The sequence below is a fragment of the Delphinapterus leucas genome, chromosome 6 (genome assembly GCF_059928025.1).
Source record: "Delphinapterus leucas isolate spDelLeu-1000000601 "Yukka" chromosome 6, BTC_Dleu_Yukka2, whole genome shotgun sequence".
Lineage (NCBI taxonomy): Eukaryota > Metazoa > Chordata > Mammalia > Artiodactyla > Monodontidae > Delphinapterus > Delphinapterus leucas.
This window is the reverse complement of record NC_143134.1, coordinates 120,351,453-120,371,184: the sequence shown is the minus strand read 5'-3', so window position 1 is coordinate 120,371,184 and position 19,732 is coordinate 120,351,453.

Genomic DNA, 19,732 nt, shown 5'->3' with positions numbered 1-19,732 from the left:
CTTCCTGCATCTGCTTCGCTCTTCTCTCTGGTTGGGGATTCCTCTGGTTGCTCCTCTGGTGCGTGGTCCAGCACGACCGACATCAGCACTTCATCACGCCCTCTCCGCTAACGCATCATCCCAGTCCCTCCTAGGTCAGGATCCCAGGAGAGAAAGGGGGATGGCTCAGCCCCATCTGCAGGTGAGTGCGGCTCCCCGGTGCAGGCAGCGGCGCCCAGGGTGTCAGGGCTGTGCCTGGGAACCCAGCGCTGTGGGCAGGGTATCCTCAGAAGGGATAGGACTCCAGGGGCCAAAGCACTGAGAATGCGAGCGAATGAGGGAGAAGGGACACCATACGTAAATGCCACTGGGGAGAGGGAGGGGGGGACATGCCTCCCTGCCGAAGGTCCCATATTACCAGCAACTCTAGGAGAGAGGTCCTCTTGATCACGTTTTACAGATAAGAAAACTGAAGCTTGGGGAGGGAGAGTTAAGTAATTGATCCACCATCACACAGCCAGTAATTGACAAACCCTCAAGGTCACGTTCCCTAAGATGACCGTCCTGAGAACAAGGCTACTTCTCCAAGACCAACAGGCTGGGACCAGTACGGGCTGCCCATGGGCTACCCTCGCCCTGCACTCAGGTCTTCTTACTATTTTATCTCCCATGAGGAGAGAAGGGTCCCCACCACTCTGTAAAAGTAACCTCACCCAGACCGCAGTTGAAGGTCACCAGGCCTAAGTGACTGTGGTCCTGCAGGAGCCCTGGCCTGGAGACAAGCCTCCTTACCAGGGTGTGCGGGGCACAGGGTGAGAGGACGAACTGGCAGCCGTGTTTCTGCTGCTGCCAGGATCGGAGCTCTGGGCGGTGTGTATTCACTACCCCCAACCTCAGTAGCTCAACACAATGAAGGTCTCTTTCTTGTTTGTGGCACATTCCAATGAAGCTTATTGCAGGAGGGGAGACTGTGCCCCATGCAGTCATCCAGGGACCCAGGCTTCTTCCAACTAGTGGCTCCACCATCCCCCAGAGCAGGAGCCAGCAAGCTTTTACTGTAAAGGGCTACATAGCAAGTATTTTAGGTTTTGCAGGCCATACAGTGGCAACTATTCAATTCTGCCATTGTGGTATGAAAGCAGACATAGACAACACAGAAAGGAATGAGCATGACCATGTTCCAATAAAACTTTATTTACAAAAACAGAGGGAGGGCCATAGCTTTCCCACCACTGCCCTAGAGCATTGGAGTCCCTCATTGGGCCCTCTGTATCTGACGAGGAGACCAAGAAAGAGAAAGCTATGGGGGATCATACAGGAGGCTTTGGGGGCCAGGCCTGGAAGTGGCATACATTACTTCCACCCACAGAAATAAGTGCTTATTTTTGCATGCCACTGAGATTTGGGGGTTGTTTGTTATGCAGCATTATTGTAGCAATAAACGATACACTCTATTTTTTTTTTTTTTGGCTGCTTTGGGTCTTCATTGTTGGGTCTTCGTTGCTGCACACGGGCTTTCTCTAGTTGTGGCGAGTGGGGGCTTCTCTTCGTTGCAGTGCGCGGGCTTCTCATTGCGGTGGCTTCTCTTGTTTCAGAGCTCGGGCTCTAGGTGCGTGGGCTTCAGTAGTTGTGGCTCGCAGACTCAGTAGTTGTGGCTCGCAGGCTCTAGAGCGCAGGCTCAGTAGTTGTGGCGGACAGGCTTAGTTGCTCCACGGCATGTGGGATCTTCCCAGACCAGGGCTTGAACCCATATTCCCTGCATTGGCAGACCGATTCTTAACCACTGCGCCACCAGGGAAGTCCCAACGATACATTCTTGTTCTCTCCATTTTAAAGATGGAACAAAGGAGGTTATTTGCTCAAGGTCTGACAGCTGGTAAATGGCAAAGCCACTCCAGGAGAGCCAAAGCTTTTGTCTAAAGATTCGACATCTGCTTGATCCCCTCAACTATAATGGTGTCTAGCACACAGTAGGCGCTAATATTTGTGGAGTGATAGAATCCTGCTTTTGAGTGGTCGTGACCGAGAGGCCCTTCTCACTCTCAAGGACAGCATGGGGGCATTGACTTCCCTACAGCGGGGAGAGGGGGAAGCCACTGAGCCAGCAATCGAAACTCCCCCCATCGACAGGAGCCTGAAATGAAGGCTGACACGAGGGACCCATTCCATTCCCTCTCACTCATGCACTTTGTTCTCTAGCAGACCCGGGGGAAACGGGCAGAATCAAAGGATGAGGAGAGAAAGGCTTTTTTAAAAGCCCTGGGCTTCTGACATGATGACAGCCCCTTTGGGAAAGATACGGAGAAGAGGGTGCAAGGGGCAGGGGAGGCTCAGAGCAGGAAGGAACTGCCCAAGGGCCATGTTGGAGGATAATGGAGGGAGAGAAGCTTGACCGGGCCCCTTCACAAGCATCTTACTGGCCCCTGTTCACCCCAACCCTGCAGCTCCAAGAGCTCCCCAGAGAGCATCAGCTCTGAGAGCAGCGGAAGCAGCTTTTTCCTCATTGGCTGGATATTTACACACACACACGGAAGTGATTTTCACTTATCTGATTTTCCCCATCATGCACCCATGCTCCAATAACCTTATGATTTCATCGTGTTCCTGCACCTGTTCCTTGTCAGGATTGGTGTACCTCTAATTGAAAAGAAATGCAGAAGTGCACAGGCATGCCTGTGCACCACTCACCACACAGACCACACACACACACACAGAAACCCATCCTGATGGACCGGCTTGGCTCCCTGGCTGGTTTGATGTTATCCAACAGCCTGACAATGCAAAGCAGCCACCAGATAAGGCATATCTCTGGTTCCCTGTCTCCTGAAAACTCCAGAGCCCCAGTCCCAAATGACCGTCTTGTCTCTCCAGGATTCCATGCAATTTTCAGAATACTCCAAGGTCTTTCTGAAAGCAGAGAAGCTGGTGCCACCTATTGGCTGGGCCTCCAGGAGAAAGATGGGGCTGGGCCACCGACTCCTTTACTGATTCTCTAAAATCTTCCGTCACAGGTTGACAGTGTCAGCACGTGTTGTATTTATGACCATCCGACTCAGTACTCATCATACTGCATAGTGCATGGCATGCAATGGGGACTCCATAAATGTTTGTAAAAATTAATGCAGCGCTTTTCTTTTTTTAGGTTTTTGGGTTTTTTTTTTTTAATTTATTTTATTTATTTATTTTTGGCTGTGTTGGGTCTTCGTTGCTGCGCGCGGGCTTCCTCTAATTGCAGCGAGCGAGGGCTCTTCTTCGTTGCGGTGCTCGGGCTTCTCATTGTGGTGGCTTCCGTTGTTGTGGAGCACGGGCTGTAGGCGTGCGGGCTCAGTAGTTGTGGTTCGTGGGCTGTAGAGCGCAGGCTCAGTAGTTGTGACGCACGGGCTTAGTTGCTCCACGACATGTGGGATCTTCCCGGACCAGGGATCGAACCCATGTCCCCTGCATTGGCAGGCGGACTCCCAACCACTGCGCCGCCAGGGAAGCCCTAGTGCAACTGTCAGAGGCAGGGGAAGATTGCAGTGCTCTGCTCCGTCCCGGTAAAAAACCGTACTGTCTCTGATTCTTCTAGCATTGATTCTCTGGGCGGTAGAGTTTCACCGTAAGTAAAGAGCAGAGCTGAGCTGGTTTCAATGTGTGTTTCAGTTATGGGTCATCGCTATGAATCTGATGGACTGGCGGTTAAGAGCTGGACTCTGAGGTCAGACAGACCTTCTCTTGAACCCCGGCTCTGGTGCATCTATGGCTTCGGGCAAGTTACTCAATCCCTCTGAGCCTCCCATTGTAATGACGATCATAACCGGACCTGCTTCAAAGAGTTATTCTGAGTTTTCAGTGAGATAAAGCACAAGAGGTGTCAGCACGGCCATCGCACGGTGTTAGCGCTCATTCACGGTGGTCGATGGTCTGCTGATGGCGGTGATGACGAGGATGTTCTCGCACGGTCCAGGCTCGGCTCTTCTGGACAAGAACCAGGTCCTCTGAGAGCCCACGGCTGGGTGGTGAGAAAGAGAAACCTCACGGGGAACAGCTAGAGAAGCATTGCTTGCTAAACTTGGCTCTCAGTTCAGTAGGAGGTCAGAGGTCAGAAGAGCGGCCTGGGCTGAAAGGAACGGAGTGAGTGCGATGGCCTGCAAAGAGCCGGTGGGCAAGGGGAAGGGATGTGAGCACAGATCCTAGGTCTGGAGACACGGGGTGGGTTTGCTTTCCACCATAAAGGTGTTGTCAGAGCACAGTGGGTGGGGGAGAAGTGCCCAAGCTTCCCACGGTGAGGAGTTATTGCTTAGGGGCTGCAGTAATGTAAAAAAAGTCCCACCCTCCAGTAGTCCGGCATTGGTTGTGTCTGACCAGCAGCCTTTGTCTGGTGTCACCTCTCACTCTGTATCCTCCCTTCGCCACCCCGCCACTTCTTGTCTCCCCTGGCTCGGAATTCCTGAAAGAAGGTGGAGAGGCTTCAACTGAGCCCAGGCAGAGGCGAGGCTGCTGGGCCCCTGGTCCAAGATGGTGGTTCAGCACCACGGAGAGTACCCAGGGGGCAAGCCCCGTCTAGACGTTGGGCTCGAAATGGCAGTGATTTCCATGCCCCTATAAAAGCCCCGTCTCCTCTCCTCTGACTGCTGGTCACCGCTCTCCTACTGTGCCCGCTCTCAGACCTCTGCTCCTGGAGTGTGTGTGTGTGTGTGTGTGTGTGTGTATCTCACACTCACAAATCCTAGTTCTCAGTGTCCCAAGAGGTCAACAAAAACATCTGCCCATCCATTCCGCAAGCGTTTGCCGAGTATACTATGTGTGTCAGGCAATGCACTGATGTGAGGCCTCGGCTTACCTGCCAATGGGAGTGGGCCACAGACGACCTCTCTGGTGTCAGCTAATGCGCATTTTCCCCAAAGTCTCTGGAAGCTCCGGGGTGCCTTTGCCAGAAAAGCAACTCTGAAGAGACAGGTGCTGGGAAAGCTAGCAGAACAGCCACACCCTACCAGTGCCCTTATGAGTTGCTAGTTAATGCTGAAACAGCTGCTGTTGGCTGTGCCCTGGCTCTGCAGTGGCACCGAGGCACGGTGCAGGGAAGCTGCAGGCCCTCCCTGTGAGGCGGCGCCATGATTACTTGTGCTCAACAGGCAGACGCAGAGCGATGAGGCCAAGCTCCCTAAGCTGCCCAGCTGACCAGTAGGAGAGCAGGACCGGACCTGGTTTCTGACTCCTTTCTCCTCTTCCTACCCTCCCTCTCTATAGGAGCAACTTAGATGGTCCTATTAGGTTGAAACGCCGTTTTCCTGAGTCAACAAATGGCTGAATGTCAGAACTCTCATATGGCTCATCTTAATATCTTCTCCTTTGAGAACATCCCCCCCTCCCCCGCCAGGTACCTGCTTCCCTCCACAGATTCCAGGCCACTGGGTCTGGCCAGTACTGACCTTCCAGTCACTTGCCACTCTCCCAGTGGGCAGGCTGGGGAGAGCTTCCCTCCAGGGGGACTGTCTGCTCAGAGACGGCCTCTCTGAACCAGCGAAACCGTGTGACCCTTGCAGCACCTAACGGACACAAGTCACAGAGGAAAGCAGCTTTGTGAGATAACCCTTGATCTGGGAGGCTGCCTGGTGCAAGCATGCGGCTTCACCAGAACGTTTCTGGAGGGGAATTGATCATGAAACTCACTGGAGTCACCAGTGGTGGAGAAGGGTGAGGAAGGTGGCAGAGTTTGGGGTGGGGGGCTGTTCCGTCTCAGCAATCAACACTAGAAAGGATTCTGTGAATATCAATTGTCCCAACGCAGTCTGGAGGCTGGTCGAGGACACCAGAAAGCAGGAAAAGCCAGTCGAGTGAGAAATAACCCATCGTCCTCTGCAGCTGGAGAACAGAAGGGTTACTGGCATTCATTTATTCATTCATCCAACTCCTAGTCAGTTAAACAGTATTTATGGAGGTCCTTCACACGCTGGAGCCTTGCTGGGTGCTGGGACAGTTACACGGGTGACCGGACAGGCATGGCCCGGCCTTCAAGACTGAATGGAAAAGCCATTTAGAATCCAGCTCGGAGATTTTGAACCTATCTACAACGGCCTGAGTTGCCCCACATCTCCCCTGACCTCCGTTGTGTTTCATCATCACCATGTATTGAGCCCTTGCCCGGTGGGGCTCTCAGTACATCCCGTCAATGCCTTTGGGGAGGAGACACAATTATTCTGGTGTTACAGTTGGGAGAGCAAGGCTCCGAGAGGCTAAAGAACGCACCCAAGTTCCCCGAGTTAGCAGGTGGCGATCTGGGTTTCAAACCCAGGCCAGTCTAAGTCCAGAGCCCACTCTCTTAGCCACGCTGACCTGCTGCCTCATGAAGGGAACAAAGCTTTTTAATGCTGTGACCAGACTCTCCATTTCCCTCGGCCTCTGCATCCCCACATCCTCACCTCTTCCAGCTCACAGCCCTGAGGTAAGCTTCTCTTGACCCTCCTTAACCCTTTGTGTCCTCTCACTTACCGTTCACCTGGACGATAATTAAGCAAAATGAAAAGATTTAAAGGAAAACAAGTTCTTTGAAGACACGGAGAGGAAACTCCTGATGTCTAAGCGTGTGGGAGTGACTCTGGCCTGTGGTACCCTCTCCTTGGCACCCCCATCTGAGAGCCCCTCGGGGCCCCCCACCTGTGCCCTCCCATCCTGTCCTGAGGACTTGCCGACAGCCAGCCAATCTGCAGGAAGCCTTCTAGCTCTTACTATCTGTGGGACCTCCTGGACACTCCTCACCCTGGGATCAGAAGGTGCAGCACAAGGCAGGGGTGGCCCTGGGTGTGCCCTTTCTCACCTCCTTTCCAAGAGCCTGCCGGCCTCAACATTCATTCTGCAAACAGCCACAGTGTGCCTGCCCTGGCTGGACACTGCAGAGGCAACAGGAGTAGCCCAATCCAGTCTTTGTTCTCATAGACCTGAAAGTCCAACAGGAAAGACAGGCATCTAACAGATAACGACACCAATAACAGATTATTTCCAATTGTGGTGAATTTTCTACAGCCAGGGGATGAGTTGAATAGCGTCCTCCCAAAAACCATGTCCACCTGGAACCTCAGAACGTGACCTTATTTGGAATAAGGGCCTTTGCAGATGTAACAGAGTAGGGATCTTGGATTGAGATCACCCTGGATTAGGGTGGGCCCTAAAGCCAATGACAGTGCCCTTATAAGAGACTGAAAAGAAGACCCAGACACACAGAGGAAAGGGTGATGTGAAGATGGGGGCAGAGATTGGAGTGATTCGGCCAAAAGCCAAGGAATGCCAGTGATTACCAGAAGCCACCAGAAGTGGGAGAGAGGCGTGGAACAGATAAAGTCAGAGCCTCCAGAGGGAACCAACGCTGTAGGGAGTCAGGGGCAGTCCCTCGAGGAGGTGATGTTGGAGCAGAGACCTGAGGTTGTGTGGGAGCTAACAGCAGAGAACGTACCAGGCAGAAGGAATGGCAGGTGCAAAGGCCCGGAGCCCGGAGGGAGGAGCTGAAGGAAGGACCCAGGAGGCCGGTGCCCTGGGGAGGGAGGAGGCCATGCCAGACGTGTCCGGAGAGGGGGCAGAGACAGCCCCGGAGGAGCGCGGGCTTCCTGCCGAGAGAAGCGGGATGGTGCTTCAAGCTGGGAGTCTGACACATCTCGGCCCCGTGGGATCCGAGCCTTACTGGCCTCTGCCCTTTGCACACATGAGGTGCTGGATAAATATTAGTTGACGGGTTTTATCGTGTGTTTGAGTGTGTCTTCAGTGTGCATGCCACGCCACCTCCCAGGACAGCGACTCACACCTGCCCCCGAACCCTGGCTTCACCCTGTGGGCTGCAGCTTCATTCCACCCTTTCAAACACGTTTCCTGGAAGCCCCCTCCGGGTTCCTGCATCCCTGCATCCATCCTGGGTCCTCTGTCCGTGTTGGACAAGTTCTGAGTTCCTGTCACCCCCTCCAAATTCCTGTCGCCCAAGCTCATCATGTTAACAGGGGACTTTCTCTCCTTTGGTCATCCTCAGACTGAATTAAAATAGCGTCACCACGGAGCCGAGTCAGATGTGCCCAAGGAATTCCAAGTCTCCGGTGACTTCATTAGCTCCAGTGCCTTGAGAAACTGAGCCACAGTGCTTTCTTGTCCCGGCCCCTCCCTCCTGTAGAGGGGGGCCTCATTAGCTGGGAAAGATGAACCACTTAATAGTTCCATTAACTCGGTGCTTCCAACACGTTTCATCTCTGCCTTTCTTCCCGCTCTGCCCTGTCACCTGTGGTTCTCTGCCTCTCTGCTCATTAGCCAGAGGTGCCTCCGAATGACAACTCCCCCCTCACTCTCCCTGTCTCTCTTCCCCTTCCCCTCCTGATTCCCCATCCATTTCAAACCTGAACACTTGGACATGTTGAACCAGCACCTTCTCCTGTAGTGAATCTAAAATGCCCACTGGCTGGGGGGTTCAGAGTTTGGGATGTGGGGAGTGGGGTCTGGGTCAGAAAGGCCACAGCTACCGTTTTGTTTCTGCTGCTTCCAGGCTGTGTGACCCTGAGTAGGTTGCTTCACCTCTCGGGGCCTCAGTTTTGTCATCTGTAAAGTGGGGGGTAGCAACAACCCCGTGTAGTTGTAAGAATGAGATGAGGCGGCTTGTTTAGGACCACCGCTCAGTGCCCAGCACACAGTTAGCACCTCACAAAGGTCTGTTGTGGCCGCTGCCCTCACAAGCGTGTACGTGGACGTGGGAGTAGAAGCGTGGACATGGATGTGAAGGAGGGTAACGTTCTGACCGGCGCTTGAGCTGAGCCTAAGAGGACCCGGACGTTCCATTAGGTGAGAAGCATTTGTGTCCCGGGTCCAGATCAGCCAGGAGGGTCGGAGAGTCTGAGTGTGGCAGCTTGAGCATCCCTCCTCGGTGGCGCATTTACTGAGCTCCTGATTCATGCAGGGACCAGCCCTGCCAAGCTGCACAAGCCCAAGGGGCACCGTTTCCACACAGCCCGAGGTGATGGGCACCCCCTGGGGTTGTGCAACACGGCAGCCCTGCATGGGCTGTGCGGGCAGGGCACTGGGACCTCGGCGATGGGCAGAGCAGCTCCTACGCTCATGAGAGCCAAGGCTATGCGGGAAGGAGACGGGAGACCCGTGACATGGAGCCCCAGCCATGACTCGGAGCTTCCCCACCATTTCCCAGGTGTCGGGCCCCCAGCGTCCCCGCAGAAGTGGCTGCTTTTCCTGCGTTTCAGTTGCGTGGTCCCAGTGGGTCAGGAGGGTAGCAAGCAAGCTTGCCATCCCCTCACTTAGCCCACAGCTCTCCGAAGCCAATTAAAGCTCATGCTAATCACCTACACAGGGAAGAGCAGACCTGGGGTCAGATGAAGCAAAAATACCCACATGCTTCATTGTGGGGAGGGGGGTTGTCACCCTAAATCCGGCTCTCACACCCATACCTGCTGGGCAGGTTTCCTTTGCAGGAACTCAGGCAGCTGAGCCTCGCACAGGGTCTCTATGGTGCTGCAGGATGCAAACACCTACCCACCCAGCCACCCACCCACCCACTCATCCACCCGCCCACTCATCAACCCACCCATCCATCCACCCACCCACCCAGCCACCGAGCCACCCATCCACCCACCCACCCACCCAGCCACCCACCCATCCACCCAGCCACCCATCCATCCACCCACCCATCCACCCATCCACCCACACAACCACCCACCCATCCACCCAGCCACCCATCCACCCACCCATCCATCCACCCTCCCATCCATCCACCCACCCAGCTACCCACCCATCCATCCATCCATCCACCCACCCACCCACCCATCCATCTACCCAGCCACCCACCCAGCCACCCACCCAGCCACCCAGCCACCCAGCCACCCACCCAGCCACCCACCCATCCACCCATCCACCCACCCATCCACCCACCCAGCCACCCAGCCACCCACCCACCCATCCACCCATCCACCCATCCACCCACCCATCCACCCACCCAGCCACCCAGCCACCCACCCACCAATCCACCCACCCACCCTCCCATCCATTCATTCAGCAGATACTGATGGGGGCTCCTCTGTGCCAGATGCTGGGGACCCAGCCCTGCCACGAGGGCCTCGCTCCTAGGAGCAGGCAAGCATCAGTAAGGACATTAGAGAGAATGTTGAGAGATGATTCACTCCAGGGAGAGGAATAAAGCAGGGCCACTGGGTCAGGAGTTGCGGGGTGGGTGCTGTCAAAGAGGTGAGTGGGGAAGGTGTCTGAGAATCGAGGTTCTAGCAAAGTCTCGAAGGAGGCGAGGGAGCTGGCTGGTGGGATCTGGGTTGAAGGCATCAGGCAGAGGGGGCAGTGGCTCTCCTGGCTTCACGTATTCGTGCTGTAGGGCCACTGCGACAAAGTACCACAAACTGGGTAGCTTAACACGACAGAAAATTATTCTCAGTCCCGTAAGCCGGAAGTCCAAAATCAAGGTGCTGGCAGGATTGGTTCCTCCTGCAGGCTCTGAGGGAGGATCTGGTCTAGGCCTCTCTCCTGGCTTCTGGATGCTCCGGACATCCCGTGTCTTATGGACGCGTCACTCCACTCTCTAACGCCATCTTCCTGTGGCCTCCCCCACATGGCTCTGTGTCTCTTCTCCTCTTGTTATAAGGATGCCAGCCTTTGGATTTAGGGCCCACCCTCATCCAGCAGGACCTCTTCTGAGCTAATTACATCTGCAAAGACCTTATTTCCAAAAGAGGTCATATCCACGGGTGCCTGGGGGTTAGGACTCAACGCATACCTTTTGGGGAACACAGTTCAGCCCACAGCACTTTGGTTTTCTTGAGTATGGCTTCAGCCCAGGACTGGCTTTGGACTCACTGAGCATCCTGACCCCGGTCCTGAGGAAATGGTGAGGATGTGAGGCTGGTAACAAGTTCCCATGCCTGGCACCCTCCCCCCAGGCCAGGCCCTGTGCTAAGCTGCCCACACAGACTCACCCAGAGTTCACAACAGCCCGTGAGGCAGGGCAGGGGGACCCATTGTACACAGCAGTCTGTTCCTGCACCTGCAGAGCTCGGGGGAGGGGGGTCCCTGCCTTTTCTCCCATCCACCCCGTGCCCTGTGGTCCCCCTCAGCTAGGGACGGCCTTGGTCTCAGGGGGTCCCAGGGGCCACAGTGCCCAGCATGGAACCCGCCTCCTCGGGCATCTGTCACGGTTCCCAGTTCGGTTCCCAGGGCGGGTCTCGGTGAGGTGGAAGGAAGCAGTCACTGCTGTCACCTGGGCCTGGTGGCCCTGGGGACAGAGCTGTGAGGGAGGGCTGGGGAGAGCCCTGGCTGACTGCGTGCATTATGGCACCGAATCCTCTCAGTGGCCACGAGTCAGGGATTGGGGTTACCCCTGTCTGCAGAAGAGGGAGCCGAGGCCCAGGGCGGCAGCACCGCACCCCCAGCGTTTCTGCTACCGGCCTGCGGCCACACCCCCTCTGTCCTGGTCACAGCCCCCACTTGCACATCAGCCCAGCGCCTGGCACGTAGGACTCAGGTGGTAAACGGAAGCTACAGTTATTACTATCATCACCTCTGGTTCTCCTTTTCATTGGTATCCGGTGTTTTAGCTCCTCGGCGGCAGGAGGGCGGATCTGACTGATCCCCCCACCAACTCCCAGTGCCCAGGCCAGGACCTGACGCCTGGTGGGCCCTCGGACACATCTGTCACTGCCCGGAATGGTTTCATCTGGGCCTCCTACCTTGTAAGCTCCTAGAGGGCAGGACCCTGGTTCTAGCCTCACCGGTCTCCCCAGGGAGCCCAGGACAGTGCGGGGTATTCGGGGAGCCCCAGAGGGCACCACACAGAGCAGGAGGTGCCTCGGCGGCAGCTGCAGAGCTGGTGGCAGTGCCTCCCCTGCACGTGGGGCAGCGTCCCTGCCTGCCCGGCTCGCCTGGTGGGGACCAAGTGAAGCAGCGACCTGCCAAACGAGCCCAAACCACCCGGCTGCATTGGGGTCCTCCACGTGGGTAACCACCACAGGACCAGTCCATGGCCTGGCTGGGCGTGAGGCCTTCCTGCGTGTGATGCCGCCCGCCGGCCCCCACCCGCCTCTACTCCCTGCCTCCCCGGTGGCCTCTGGCACAGGTGCCACATCCGTCCAGTGTTTCTCGCCTCTGCGCCTGCCACGACCCCCTCCAGCCCCTCTCTGTCTCCTGGGAAACTCCAAGTCGTGCTCTGCGACCCACTCAGCACCCAGCGGAGTGGCTAAAAGCCAGGAGGCTGACAACACCAAGTGCTGGCGAGGCTGCAGAGCGGCTGAAAGTGGCGTGTGTTCCCACAGGAGCAAAAGATGCCTCCTCATGGGAGGACTGATCACCGTTTCCCGTAACGTCCAGCATCCACCTGCCCTGGGACCGGTAGTTAGACTCCTGCGAACTCACCCAAGAGACTGGAAGACACGTGTTCACAAAAGACGTGCTTGAGAGTGTCCACAACAGCCTGATCCATGACGGCCAGAAATGTCCACCAACAGGTGAAAGGCTAGACATCCTTATTACAGGACGCTGCTCAGCTATGAAAAGGAAGGAACTGCTGGCTCGCAAACGTCACGGACAGCTCTGGAGACAAGCCCAGCAAGTGTGTGTGGGGTACGTTTAAATAAACCCTAGATCAGGCAAAAGTGGTTTATGGTGACAAAAATCAGAACAGTGGAGGAGGGGCGTTGACTAGAAGCGGTGATGGGGACGGTTTGTATCTTGCTCTGGCCGCCAGTCACATAGGTGTATAAACTTGCCCAAGTGCATGTGTAAGATCTGGTACACTTTATTGTACCTGAATTATTCCTCACGTATGTATCTGTATGTACTATGTGTGTGTTTGCGTGTGTGTGTGAAGGTGTGTAAAGACCCCCCTCCTCAGGCCTTACCCTCCCAGGGCTGCTTCCCCTATGTCCCCCATCCCCCACCGCCAGCTGAGGCAAGAACCCCTCCTTCGTGCTCCCCCGTCAGCATCTCTGTCTCGTCTTTGCTCCACCGTAATCATGGGTCTGGCTGCTCAGCAGCACCAGCCTTCAGGGCACCGCTGGTGGACAGTGGTGGCGCTGCATCCTTTTCACCCGTGTGTCATCCTGAGCCCAGCATCACTCCTGCTGCCTCTGGGGGCTCAGTAGGCGTTTACTGAACAGACAAATGAGGAAATGATTGCTGTGTCTTTATATTTATGGTTCAGCTACAGTCTAGATACATGTTTATGTCCATAACCTCCATTTCCTGTTTATATCGATCTCTATTAAATCCATATAGAGCCATAAACTCAATTTCTAGTGCCTCTGTGTCACTAACTCTCTCTGTGAACCTAACTAAGCTCCTGGGACAGTATAGGCACCAGTCAACCCACAGGTGCTCAGGGTCCCCGTGGGCTGACAGGTCAGCAGCCTCTGCCAGCCCCTCCACCCAGGCTGGCCTGCTTCCAAAGACCCTCTGCCACCTCCCCCTTCTCGCCTTTCTTGTCCCCTGCCAGTGTGGGTGTCTGCCCCCTGCTCTAACGTATCGCGTAGAGCTCAGGGGTTCTGAGGTCAGGCTCTGAGCTGAAGAGTGCTCGGTTTGATTTCTGGCTCTGCTGTGTGACCTTGAGCAAGTCACTTATTCTCCAGGCCTCAGTTTACTCACCTGCGAAATAGGACAGTATCAGCACCAGCCTCGTAGGGATGTCAGGGGGACCAGGTGAGGTTTTGCTCGTAAAGCTCTGAGCTGGGTGCATGAGGGGAACTGGCCAGCCAGGCACACCCTGTGTGCCCCCCAGGGTTGTGTGAGGTGAGGGGGTTCTCCAGATGCAGAGTGATGCCAGCCTTGCCCCACCCCTGCACCCGGGCAGCCTCCGGTGGCCTTCTCAGCACAAAGAGCGTTTTCAGCTCAGACCAAATAGCCCTAAGCTAATTTTAAAATAAGGCTCGCATGGTGGCTACAATTAATAATACTGTTATATACTTGAAGGCTGCTACGAGAGTAGATCTTAAATGTTCTCACCACAAAAAAAGAGATGGCAGTTATGAGAGGTGATGGAGGTGTTAGCTAACGCTATGGTGATAATCATTCTGCAGTGTGTAAGGGTATCAAATCAACACATTGTATATCTTAAACCTATACAATGTTATGTGTCAATTATATCTCAATAAAGCTGAGGAAAAACATTTTAGTACAAAAAATTAGAAGGACAAAAGTTTTTAATAAGTCTCTCATTTAAATTGAAAGAAAATTAACAAAGTGATTTATATTTTTTAAAAAATGGGGGGACTTCCCTGGTGGTGCAGTGGTTAAGAATCCACCTGCCAATGCAGGGGACACGGGTTCGAGCCCTGGTCCGGGAAGATCCCACATGCTGCAGAGCAGCTAAGCCCGTGAGCCACAACTACTGAAGCCCGTGCGCCTAGAACTCGTGCTCAGCAACAAAGACAAGCCACCGCAATGAGAAGCCCACGCGCCGCAAGGAAGAGTAGCCCCCGCTCGCCGCAACTAGAGAAAACCCACGCGCAGCAACGAAGACCCACCACAGCCAAAGTAAAAAAATTAAAAAATAAAAAATAAATTGGGAATTCCCTGGCAGTCCAGTGGTTAAGACTCTGCACTTCCACTGCAGGGGGCATGTTGGGTTCAATCTCTGGTCGGTGAGCTAAGATCCTGTGGGCCATGAGGCTCAGCCAAAGAAAAAAAAAAAAAGAAGGCGGATCACAGACCACAGACCGCCCACCTCCACCCAACTACAAGAGAAAAAGCAGAAATGAAAACTTTGAAAACATAGTAGCCAAATGCTGGTGTGAAACTCAGTTCTGGGCAGAAGGGGGAACCTATCCTGAACGTGGTGAAGCTCATTTCTCTTTCCTGGTGGAGGCAGCGACCAAAGGCCATTTACCTGAGGAAGGACAGAGAGGTGGGGCCATGTAATCAGCCCACAAAGCTGGGACCTGTGCTGTTGCCCGGGCTCCACCCCTTCCTCAAAGCTGTGTGACCTCTAGTAAGTCACTGAACCTCTCTGAAGTGTTTGTCTGTTTCGGTCCCAGGTCCCTCCGCAGGGCTGGGCATAAGTGGGAGGCTTGATACAGACTTGGTAGAGAATAAAGGACAGTCTGAGCTGGGGTGGGGGGGAAACTGAGGCACGGAGGAGTTGCTTAGGGTGACTGCAGAGGAGCACGGAGATGCAATGCCAGATGTCACCCCAGACGCTGAAGGCAAAGTCCCTGTGGGCGTGTGTCTTCCCTCTCCTGTGTACTCTCACAGCCCTGATAATCACACAAGAAATATATGTCCAGGAGAAATTAGGAACGATAGGAAAATACAAAGAAAAGAAAAATCACCCAAATCCCGCCACCCCGAGCCAGGTAGAGGTGAGACTGCAATGCACCTTCTCGGCCCTTCCACGCACGTGTTCACATATGCCCTGGTGGGCACGATTTTATATACATGGGATCAAGCTCCTCCAGCTTCAGGCCCAGCATTGTTCACATAATGATAATTGTGCACATCTTTTTACATCAATAAAAACACACCTCTGGGGCTTCCCCGGTGGCGCAGTGGTTGAGAGTCCGCCTGCCGATGCAGGGGACACGGGTTCGTGCCCCGGTCCGGGAAGATCCCACATGCCGTGGAGCGGCTGGGCCCGTGAGCCATGGCCGCTGAGCCTGCGCGTCCGGAGCCTGTGCTCCGCAGCGGGAGAGGCCACAGCAGTGAGAGCCCTGCGTACCGCAAAAAGAAAAACAAACCACCTCTGGCATCATTTTTACTGGCTGTGTGATACTCTGTTGTGTGGACAGATCCTAATTTAATCAGTAAATCCCCAGTTGGGGTAGAGATCCCTCAGTGGTGTTTGTTTGTTTTCAGATATAAACACTGGAAGTAGGTGCCCCTGGCAGGTGGACATCCTTCTCTCAATCACCCCAGGTGACAGATGCTTGCTATTCCCAAGGCAGCCTCATTCCATTGTCAGGTGGCCCCAGGGCTGGGGAATCCTTCCTGAAGTGGACCCCAAATCTGTCTCCACAAGCTGGTGTCAATGCTGCATTGGGGTGACTCGGACTGTCCACCCCTTGGCCTCGGCCTCGGCCTCCCCACCCAAAGACAGCCAGCATTTTCCCAGCTCACCACACACCCGCCCTTTTCTCTCACTCAGTTCCAGGGAAGGATGCCTTCCCCACAGGCCTTGGGAAGCCTCCCAGGTGGGTGTGAGGTTTGCAGGTTTAGAGGTCCCTGTCTTTAGAGCCAAGCAGAGCTGAATTGAAACCCAGCTCCACCACTTCCTGGCTCTGTGACCTGGGGAAGGCCCTTGACCTGCCTGAGCCTCACTTTCCTCATCTGTAAAATGGGTTTAATAACAGCGCTGACCTCATGGGGCTATTGCAAGGATTTCACAGTGACATCCTCGTAAACCACTTGGTTTTGGACCAGCTCCTGGTAAGGACTTAATAAACAGTGGATAATGATGCCCTAGACGGCGGGAATTCCTGTTCGCGAGGATCCTGGGGGGGGGGGGGCGGGCTCAGCCGAGCTGTGGGGTGTCCCCAAGACACGCAGCAGCCCCCTGCTCTCTAGCTGTCAAGTGATGAGCTCATCTCTCATATTGGGGAGGACCCCGGCGCGGCTCAGGGGCAGGGGAGGGCTGCAGGCACAGAAAGCGATCAATACATTATTTAACAGCAAGAATGCAAATGAGGAGAAATTAATGAAGGCACTTCCTCCGCCCCCGCCCCCCCCCCAGCCCCCACTCTTCCTCGACTCTGCGATTGCTGACAAATTCTCTAGAAAATATCAAAACAGCCTCCGGCTGGAGCCTGCCACAGCGATGCACCGTTTTCTATTATTGATGTAAACCCTGACAAGTTCTCTTTTTGAGGAAGGGGAGCTGGGGAGAGAGCTGCTAATCCGTCTTTAAAGGGAGAGACTCTCGTTTCCTGTCCCCAGGGCCACAGGAGCAGCTGCAGACTGCAGCCTCCGCCATCTGCCCCTCGTCCTGCCCAGGCAGGGAGGAGGAGAGGGCTGGGGACCTGGAGAGAGCAACAGGTAGGGAGCGCTCTTGCCTCTCACCAACTTTCCCTTGGCTGTGCCTCAGTTTCCCTTTGTGTGCATTTGCCAAGGCCAGCAGTTAATGGCATGGCCTGGGGATAGTGGCGGGTGGGGGAGAGCTGCGGGGGTCCTGCGAGAAGCTGGACAGCTCTGACTCTCGCCTCTGGGCAGTGAAGGAGGGGCACGCCCGGGGCAGAGGACTGTCTGCGGTGCTCCAGCATCTCACTCTAAGGACCGAGGACCCTAAGGTTCATTCTGCAAAATGGAGTCCATCCAAAGCTGGTGATTTTTAAATGTTTAATGTTAGAAATACCTCAGTCATCCAGAAATCACTGGATGAACAACTCGAGTGGCCTGGAATATTGAAAAGAATCCGAAAGGGAAGCTGAAAAATCCTCCAAAGGGGCCACTTCAAGGTTGCAAAACCCAAGAATTCAAGTACGTGCTCTTGACCCACAAGTGAGTTCCTCGGGCCCCATCAGCCTTATTTCAGACTCGTTTCTAACAAGCATGGGATTTTCTTCTCGTTTCTTCTCGCGGGTGTGAAATGGCGATACTTGGAAAGGCAGAAGGGGGCCATTGTGGAGATCAGACGCTATAAAGAAGCACAACTCGACAAGGGGCAGCCAGACCAGAAGGAGGGGAGAGGGTGTGTAACAGGTGGAGGCCAGAGGTGAAGAGGCAGGGCCAGCCGGGGCCACTTACGGGGGCCAGTGCCCTTGCGGGACCTCTGGTTTCACAAAGGAGTTGGATATTAAGCAAGTCTGACTTGCTTGAATTTAAAGCAGTTAGGAAAAGGGCTCCAGAGACCTCACTGCTGTCTTATAGCAGAGGGATCACAGGAGGCAAAGGTAGAGAATTTGACCCACAAACTCGAGTGCCTTTGTGGGAGCAGCCAGGTCATGTAAGTGAAAGGAACAGGAGGGGTGTGGTCACAGGGGGGAGTGGTGACTGTCGCAAGGTGGGGACCACAGGCCTGGTCTCAAAAGGGCAGCTGGCCCTGAGCTCTGGTCACCCCTGCAGTGGAAGAACTGGACCCATTTCTTCAAAAGAAGGTAGAAATAGAATTTTAAGATGCGATTCCCAATTTTCAAACCTGGACAACTCATTTTTATTTTCTAAACAGTGAGCAGGCTAAACAAAGCCTGTCTGTAGGCTGAGCCCAGCCTGAGAGCCGGGTCTGCAATGTCCCATCTTCACAGACAAGGAAAGTGAGGCCTGGAGAGGGCTGATGACATCTGTGGCCAGTTGCCCAGCCTGGTGCCCTTTAAACAGTTTGGTACCTTTTCCAAATTAAGCGAGAGGAGCTTGGGCCTGGAGCATCTCATGCGAACATCAACGCGTCAGGCCTGTGCTGCAGCCCCTACACATTCAACCTCGTGAAACCTCCACAAGAGCCCTGTGGGGTGGGGATTACTCTTCTCCTTTTATTGATGAGAAAAACGGTCCCAGAGGAGTCAAGCGGCTTCCTAAGGTCACATAGCTACAGGGTATCACTTCACTATAAAATGGAAATCAGGAACTTCCCTGGTGGTCCAGTGGTTAAGGCTCTGCACTCCCAATGCAGGGGGCCCAGGTTCAATCCCTCGTCAGGGAACTAGATCCCGCATGCTGCAACTAAAGGATTCCTCATGCTGCAACTAAAGATCCCGCATGCCGCAACTAAAGATCCCTCATGCCGCAACTAAAGATCCCTCACGCGGCAACAAAGATCCCATGTGCTGCAGCTAAGACCGGGTGCAGCCCAATAAATAAATAAATATTAAAATGGAAATCAAGGGTGTGGGGGGGCGAATACAAAATTGCATAGTTGTTGTATATAGTAGTTGCCCAGAGCTGCTCTGACAAATGACCACAGCCGTGGTGGCTTGAAACAACACGTTTGTTGCCCTCCAGTTCTGGAGGTCAGAAGTCCCCAGATCAAGGCGTCAGCAGGGCTGGTTCCTTCTGGAGACTCCAGAGAGACTCCATCCCTCGCCTTTTTCAGCTTCTAGAGGCTTCCTTGGCTCCCAGCCCCTTCCTCCACGTTCAAAGTCAGTCTCTGTCTCTGACCTCTGCTTCTGTCATCACATTTTCTTTCTCTGACTCTGACCCTCCCGCCTCCCTCTTATAAGGACCTTTGTGATCATATCGGGCCTACCCACATGATCCAGGATAATCCTTACCTTAACCCCATCTGCAATGTCCCTTTGCCGTGTTAGGTAACATACTCACAGGTTCCAGGGACTAGGATGTGACCTTCTTGGGGGGAGCACCGTTCTGTCCCCCACAACTGTCTTCCCTGCAGAGTAGAGGGGTGGGGAAAGAGACCAACGGTGGAGGGTTCCTTTAGAAAGCTCGGGCTTCGATTCGAGGCAGATCCCCCTGAGAGGATGCGGGAAGCCCGTGCAGGGGGCCAGTCCCCGGTGACCCCAGGAGCAGCTCAGGGAAAGCTGGGGCAGAGGTGCTGCCACCTCCAGTCCTGCCAACCCCACACCCCAGGTTGGAGCGATAGTTACCCAGTGTCAGGCAAGGCCTTGATCACCTTTTACCCCCTGTCAGCCCTGATGGGGGTCGCTCCCTGGGGAGAGGGGCTAGGACCTGAATCCCACATTCTCTGTTCCAATACCCGCCCTGGGCTCGAGGCCTCATCTGAGCCCAGCTTCATGGTCCTGGAGAGCTCGGGAACTCCCTGGGTGGGCAGGGAGCGCCAGGTCATTTCACGCAGGGATGCGGCTGTAATCGAGGCAGATGGGGCCCAGGCCCACGCAGGGCTGTCGGTTTGACGAGATGG